Source organism: Perissodus microlepis, chromosome 1, assembly GCF_051167445.1.
Source record: "Perissodus microlepis isolate ML-2025 ecotype Zambia chromosome 1, ASM5116744v1, whole genome shotgun sequence".
NCBI lineage: Eukaryota > Metazoa > Chordata > Actinopteri > Cichliformes > Cichlidae > Perissodus > Perissodus microlepis.
The window spans coordinates 3,402,010-3,410,104 of NC_140461.1; positions in this window are offsets into that span (position 1 = coordinate 3,402,010).

Genomic DNA, 8,095 nt, shown 5'->3' on the forward strand with positions numbered 1-8,095 from the left:
TGTGGTGAAAATGTTTCTCCTGTTTGTTGTGACTTTGCAGCAACTGCTAAATAAACTTGAATCTGCAACATGAAATCAAAAATCACGTGACATTTGTGTGCAGTGGAAAATTGGTTTTATTTAAATGAGCTGGGCATTTATTTATCTTGGGTGTCTAAATGAGCCTACCACTTATGAACTGGGCTTTAAAATCCGTCAAATCTCACTTCCTGGAGTCACTGTTCCACTAATTAAAACTGAAAATGTGGAAGCTTTGAGAAGTTGCTGCAGAGCTGTAATGCTTTCTTGATAAAGTTGACGCATGTCACAGGTGACAGACCGGGGAGAGGCAGCGCTAGCATAACAGATTCATTTAAGCAGCAGCTCACCCAGCTGAGCCTGAAAGCTCCACCATGATTAATATTATTATTGTTCATGTAATTAAAAAGGACCAGTGTGTATGTATATATATATATCTATATATATATCTATTTTTTTTTTTTTCTTCTTCTTCTTTTTTTGTATTTCCAACAAACCTTCAACCTTCAGGCAGAACCTGTTAAACATCACATCATCAGTGCAGCTCATTCAGAGTCAGAGCCGTGCACTCCATCCTGCTGCTGGAAACAGAATTTTATTCATCTGTCAGAGATACATACAATTATAAGAAACATTTGTAGGAAATGGAATAACTTTAATAACGGTCAAATTGTGTATTTTCAACCCAGTTAAAAAACGTATTGTCAGTAGTAATGAGTGAGCTGAAGGCCGAGAACGCCACAGACAGACTGACAGTCACTGGGAGTCTGAGATGGGCAGATGTACTGATGCTTTTTCCACTTGACAACTATATTTTTCTCTTCGTGCAGCTGATAGCACTCTCATGGAGAGTAAATGTGATTAAAACCTGACGTAATCAACAAAGCAGAAGGTGATCAGACAACATGTTTACCAATGACAGGGTTCATTTCCTGTCTGATTTATGGCATCAGACATTTAATAACATGACTGTGAGTGAGAGGTGGTAGTGGTGTGTTTGTGTGTGTTTGTCTGTGCATTTGTGTGCACATTTATCTGCTTGTTCTTGACGTATCTTACTCTTGTTTCTCCCTTGTTACGTCAAACCTTTCTAGGATTCCTGTTTTTATTGCCTTCTGGGAATTCTAGTTTTTAGCTTACTTATTATTACTTATTATTGTTCAACCAGCCTGCTGGGTCCTCTCGCCAGCTTATTATGACACTAGTGTCCTTACTTTTGAATACCCCCAAAGGAAGAAGAAGAAGAAAAAGATGCAATAACTCAGAAATTAGTTCAACTAAGCAGCCAGCTGTGAGCTCAGCTCTGTCAAAGATAACTCACGCCACTGTGCAACAAACAAACCACATATGAAGAAAGTAAACATACCATAAATGCACTGATATCTTGGAGTAAGCAAAATAATTAGATGCAAACATATGAACATATTATGTGAATGAAAAAAATATTTACCCTTGTCCTGATATCTTAGAGCTTTTGATTTTTGTAGGTTAAAAGATCTCAAAAAGAAACATCATTCCTTGATCTAAAGAAGCTCAAGAACAACTGAGAAAGAAAGTCAGTGACATCTATCAGCCTGGAAAGGGTTACGAAGCCATTTCTAAGGCTGTGAGACTCCAGTGAGCCATGGTGAAGACTCCAAAGGTTGATTCTGTTCATCTGGACGCAGCGTTTTCAGTGGCAGAAACGTTTCGTCACTCATCCAAGTGACTTCTTTGTTCTCAGCTGACCGCAGCTTTCCTAAGCCTCATAAACAGGACATTTGCACAATGTCGGAAACCAGCCCACCGAATGAACAACGGCCTGTGAGGTCAGTTCCTGGATCATGTCAAGGAACTGACCTCACAGCCCGTTGTTCATTCTGAACAATCTGATCATCAAAAAGTGTTGAAAACTTGTAACAGTGGTGAACTTATTCCCGAGTAGCTAGCCTCCCAAAATTACACCAAGAGCAAATCAACGACTCATTCAGGAGGTCACAAAACTCAGAACAGCATCTAAAATACTGCAGCCCTCACTTGCCTCAGTTAAGGTCAGAGGTCATGATTCAACAATAAGAAAGAGCCTGGTAAAAAAACAGAACACTGTTCACAAAAAAGAACACAAAGGTTTGTCTCACATTTGCCAAAAAACATCTTAAAAATCTCCAAGTTTGGAAAATATTTGGACTGACGTGACAAAAGCTGAACTTTTTGAGTTCAAATCACACATAAAAACACATCCAGCATTTCATAAACATACCCATAATACCACCAGTCAAACTTGGTGGTGGTAGCATGATGGTCTGGGACTGCTTTGCTGCTCTAGGACCTGGACACTTGCTCTTGCTGATGGAACCATGAATTCTGTTCTCTCTCCTCAAAACGTCAGAGAAGGTCTGGCTCAAGTGCACTTGGGTTTTTCATCGGACCCAAAACACACCAGCAAGTCCACCTGTGATTTTGGAGAGGCCTAGTCAAAGTCTGACTCCGAACCATTTTAGATGCTTTGGCCTTAAATAGGCCGTTCGTACTTGAAATCCCTCCAGTGTGGCTGGATTTAAACAATTTTACAAGGAAGAGTGGACCAAAATTCCTCACCAGCAATGTGTAAGACTCAGTGCCAGTTATCACACATGTCTGATTGCAGTTTTTGTTGCCAACCACTTATTAGGTATAAGGGGCAGTGACTTTCGCACAGGGCCAGCTAGGTTTGGTAAAAAAAATCCTTAATAAATGAAATAGATTTCTTCAAACCTACATTTTGTATTTACTCAGGTTATCTTTGATTAACGTTAGAATTTGTTTGATCTGAAGCATGTAAGTATGACAAATATGTAAAACACTAATAAATCAAGAAGGAGGAAAATTCTTGTTCAAGCCGCTGTACAACAACTGAAAGGATAGGAAGATTTCAGAAGAAACATAATGTGATTAACCAAATTTTTGCATGCATTAAGAATTAATTAATTCAAAAGAACAAATGATGGGACCTGGAGAGACTCTGCTCCTGCAAAGCCTGCTGCCTGTGAGACAGGAAGAAAGAATTTTAAAATCTCTTTAGATACCACTGACTGTTCAGGAGCTGTTGTTGATTGGACTTTCTGAAATATAAAACAGAGCCATGCTGGTGGCTTCAGCATCAGATGAATATTAATAATATGCTGCATTTGCAAATTAAATTTGACAGATTTTCAGGCATCACCATTCGTCAGTGGTTTAAAGACAAAAACACAGCAGCAGTCTCCTCCTTTGAAGGGGCAGCGCGAAGTAGAGCAACAGCCATTTAAATGGCAGCAGGAACCAGTACCAGCCTCGGCACTGGTTCAGTCTCTGAATGCTGCATGCTCCAGGACTCCAACAAACACAATGTGTCCAAGCTTTGACTGTTGTTACTAGAATGAGGGGTACATAAAAGTAAAATCCAGCGCTTCTGTTAGTCTTTACCCTTTAAAACATGAAATCTTTTTTTTGTTTTGTTTGTTCTTTTGCTGTTCTGTTACCACACTCGGCTTTTCTGATGCTGTAAAACTTTCAGAGCTTTCATTGCTCAATTAAAACATGAAATTCTTTTTTTTTTTGAGTGCAGGAACACCGCTGATTTGGGCCATTTCCCCTGCCAGCTTTCATTATCTTCGCTCTGATGTTGTTCTCACTTCTTGAAGTCAATCAGAGGAGCCGCAGCAGCTTCACGCCTGCAGCAGCAAACTGGGGAAAACACAAATAACAGGTCTTATAATGCTGAAATCAAAATGAATCATATAGGTAATGTGCTGTAGGCCCCTGCTTACAGTCAGCATCAAGAGCTGGAGACCAGTTACCATGGAAACAGAGGCTTAGTCCCCGATGACCTGCGGTCTGAACTGAATCATCTGTTTATTTGACTCCGGTTAAAACAAGCCAACAACAAATCTACAGATTGACTCTGACATTTTAATTTCATCTCTGCACAAAGAAGAGCTTAAACAAGCCCCCCCAGCCCCCGGCCACCATTTGTTATCCACTTCAAATATAATCATTATTGATCAGGCAGGATTCTCAGAAGCAATCCGGCCATGTGTATTTCCTGGAAACATTTAATAAAGATATAGTGTGCAACATTTGAGCGTGATGTTACCTTTGTTTTTTTAAGCTCTGCTCACTTTGGAGTACCTTTTCAGCTGTGAATGAGTAAATCAATAAATAATAATAACTTTCCTAATAAAACAGGCAGTGGATGCTTTCATTTTCAGGACCATCAACAGCTGAAAGCCAACACCCTGTTGCTCCACACCCCTTCAGAGAGGACTCAGAATATGAGAGATTTCTACTAGGCTAGGGCTTAAAGACAGACTTTTCCATCGTTAAGAGCTCCACATATGTTGAGGAGGTCAGCATGTGACTACAGTTTAACTGAAGATGGGCAAACACAAAGCAGCTACACTCTTTAAATCTCTTCTACTACCTAATCAATTTTAATTTAAAAGCAGCAGCGAATAAGCAATTCTGTTTACATTATCCATGCTTCCCTTCAGCAGTATAATTAGAAGGCGCAGCTGCATTTTCATTGCTATGCAGATGATACCCAGATTTATTATTCCGTGACTCGACACATAAATAAAGACCTAAAGACCTGGATGACTTCTGATTGTTGAGGTTATTGTACTCGGCTCTAAAAATCATAGAAACGCGCTGAAATCCCAGAAAGTTAAATCTTCATCTTCATTTGTGTCTCGACTGAAGAAGCCACTGGGAAGGGTGACAAAGCCACTACCACTGAAAATGCTAGGCCCAAATGAACAAAATCAACTTTCTGGGATACTCTGGATGGTATTGCCATGGTCTCCCATGACACTAGTTACTAGTGCATGCATTTATTACTTCTAGGCTGGACTACTGTAGTTCATTATCATCAGCCCTAAAACTCCCTGAAAAATCTAAAACACTTAAGCAAGAGTTCTGACAGAGAGAGCAGATTTCACCCATACTGGTTTCTCTTCACTGGCTCTCAGAATCAAATTTAAAATCCTTCTCATAAAAAAAAAAAAAACAACATCTTAAACAATCAGGCCTCATCTTATCTCAATGACCTTATAGGACCATATCACCCTATTAGGGCACTTCGCTCTCACACTGCAGGCCTACTTGTTGTTCCTAGAGTATTTAAAAGTAGAATGGGAGGCAGAGCCTTCAGTTTTCAGGCCCCTCTTCTGTGGAACCAGCTTCCAGTTTGGACTCAGGAGACAGACACTATCTCTGCTTTCAAGATTAGGCTTCAAACGTTCCCTTTTGATAAAGCATATAATTAGGGCTGGACCAGGTGACCCTGAATAGTTATGGTGCAATTGGCTTTGGCTACTGGGGGATTCCCATGATGTTTCTTCTTCACTCACTATGTGTTTATTCACTACTTTGAATTTAATTAGTTATTATTAATCTTTGGCTCTCTTCCACAGCGTGTCTTTGTCCTGTTTCCCTTCTTTCACGCCCAACCGGTCGCAGCAGATGGCCCCGCCCCTCCCCGTGCCTGGTTTTGCAGGAGGTTTCTTCCTGTTAAAAGGGAGTTTTTCCTTCCCACTGTCGCCAAGTGTTTGCTCATAGGGTATCACCTGATTGTTGAGTTTTTTCTGTATTTTAAAAAAAAATATAAAGTGTCTTGAGGTGACTGTAGCTGTGATTTGGTGCTATCTAACTATATAGTTTAATTGAATCAAATTATACTGTACAGTGCCTTATTCAAAGTTGAAAAACATTTAGATTGCTCTATCCATCCATTTTTCTTATACTCATCCAATTCAGGGTGGTTGCAGAGGGCCTGGAGCCTGTCCCAGATGGTTTGGAGGAAGAAAATCAGGGTACACCCTGGACAGGGAGTGACATTCATGTTTTGCATTCATATTAAAGCCAATTTGAAATGACCAACTCATCTAACGATGCAAGTAGGCAAAAGGCAAACGTGCCGACTCTACCCAGAAATGCTCCAACACATTCAAACCCCACACCTGTGGTTCACTTTGGTTCTAACAGAGAACAGAATAAATCTTTTAACTGTCTGCAGTAAAGTTTGGTGCCACTTTGTGTTTACTGATTCTAAGAGTCATCGTGTCAGATCACCAGTGAGCCCAAAATTCAATTTTCTATGAACAAGACAAAGTGCTGAGTCGGTGCTTTGAACTTTCCTCATTTGTTTTTACTTCCGATGAACTGTCGATGTCATTTTTCAGCTCACTGAGCCGCCTTCTCTCAAATTAAAATCCTACAAATTTCCAGAAACAACGGAAATTCTAGCTAGAATAAATGAGATTACTGAAAGAGTAATGTGGGTGTTGACAAGCAGCTGCTAACAAACTCAGAGTGTGAAGTATCACGACAGTTTTAGTTTGCTGTCAGCTGTTTCACTCAGTTTTAGTGAGTTTCAGTCATCAAAACTAGAACACCAGTTTATATAATTTATCAGATAAATAATGTGGCCTGCATTAAAAATACTGCAAAACACATTTTCAGCCCACACATCATGGAGAGGTTGATTAAGGTGAAGCTTAACAGGCGGCCTGTGTTAATGTGAACAGTTCAGAATAAGCTGACGGTGATCTGAAACGCTGATATATCCAAATAAAAAACACAGCAGAGTTTGCAAGCTAAGTTTTGCATTCAGCCAATGAAAGATAATATATTTAAGATAATATATTTGTGTGCAACTTTCCCAACCTATCTGGAAAATACAACAAGCACAGAAAAAAGCTAAAGCTTACGGTCTTGGTCTTACATTTATTTATCTCCCATTTCTGACCTTTAAAACTGCTGTTAACTGTTACTTGTGCTGCTTCTTTTGAGCTCAGTACACCCGTTCACCCTAAGAGAGGCACATCTCTTTTGAGTCACACTTGACAATTCTAACAATTTTAAGCCATTGTAGGAGTTTTTTGTTTTTTTTTTCATTCTCTTCCATTTGGGGAAAGAGTTGGCAGAAAAAGGTTGGCTGTCACTTCTCTGGTTTCTTTGCAGCCACTGAATAAAAGCCAGTCTTTAGGAAAGTGCCCTGTAAGTGGTGCCGGCTTTTGTACAATAGAATGTCTTAATATTTGGAACAAGGTGCAAAAATGCTGTGCCACAGAGGAGGTGTGTCACCATTAAATTGACCTTAATGTAACCCCTATTTCAATTTTAGAAGTTCAATAAAACTTAGTGTTTTGAACCACGCTGTAAAAGTCTCTATTCCTCCTGTAGACAAGTGAATCTATGAGAGACTGACGGCAGGCAGCTTCAAGTAGGCCCTGGAGGAACTGCAGTTACTAACATTTCTGACTTAATTTCTCAGATCCAGAGGTTGCTGCTCAGTTTTTCCTGCAGGAGTTTAAAGGCAGGGGTCCTCCAAACAGAGATTAGATAAACCAGCCCCAAGGTTTTTTTTTGTCTGGCTTTCCTGAATCTATATCTTCTGTTTTTCTCAGTCAAGAAAGCCCTGAGTTTGAACCGAGAGCACACAAGATGAGAAACTGGCAAAATAAGATCTGAAGTAACAAAACATGAAACCTACACTAAAGGAAATTTAACATGAGATACGCAGCCTAACAAAGATAACAAGACACAAAACTAAAAGACCCAAAGCAGTAAAATAATAGAAAATAAACATTACCTGAAACACAGCACATTGATCCAATAAGAAAACTCTTAACTGAGAACCAGGAGTCATAAGCTCTAAAAAAAAAAAAAAAAGGAATCAGGACATAAATGCCCTTAAAACGCTATTCTGACTGACATTAAATCACCTCAAAGGCCTTAAACAAAGAGGATAAATGGGACTTAAATTAGAGGACAACCAGACTAATCATTAACTTTTGACTTTGTTTTGTTAAAGTTTTAATTAATCTTGAAGTTCCTGAATTTGCTGCATGTGAGCTTCTTAGAAAACCTTTCAGGAGATTTAATCAGACTCTCTCTCTCTCTCTCTCTCTTTCTCTCCTCTCTCTCTCTCTCTCTCTCTTCCTCTCTCTCTCTCTCTGTCTCTCTCTCTCTCTCTCTCTCTCTCTGTCTCTCTCTCTCTCTCTTCTTCTCTCTCTCTCTCTCTCTCTCTCTGTCTCTCTCTGTCTCTCTCTTTCTCTTCTCTCTCTCTTTCTCTCTC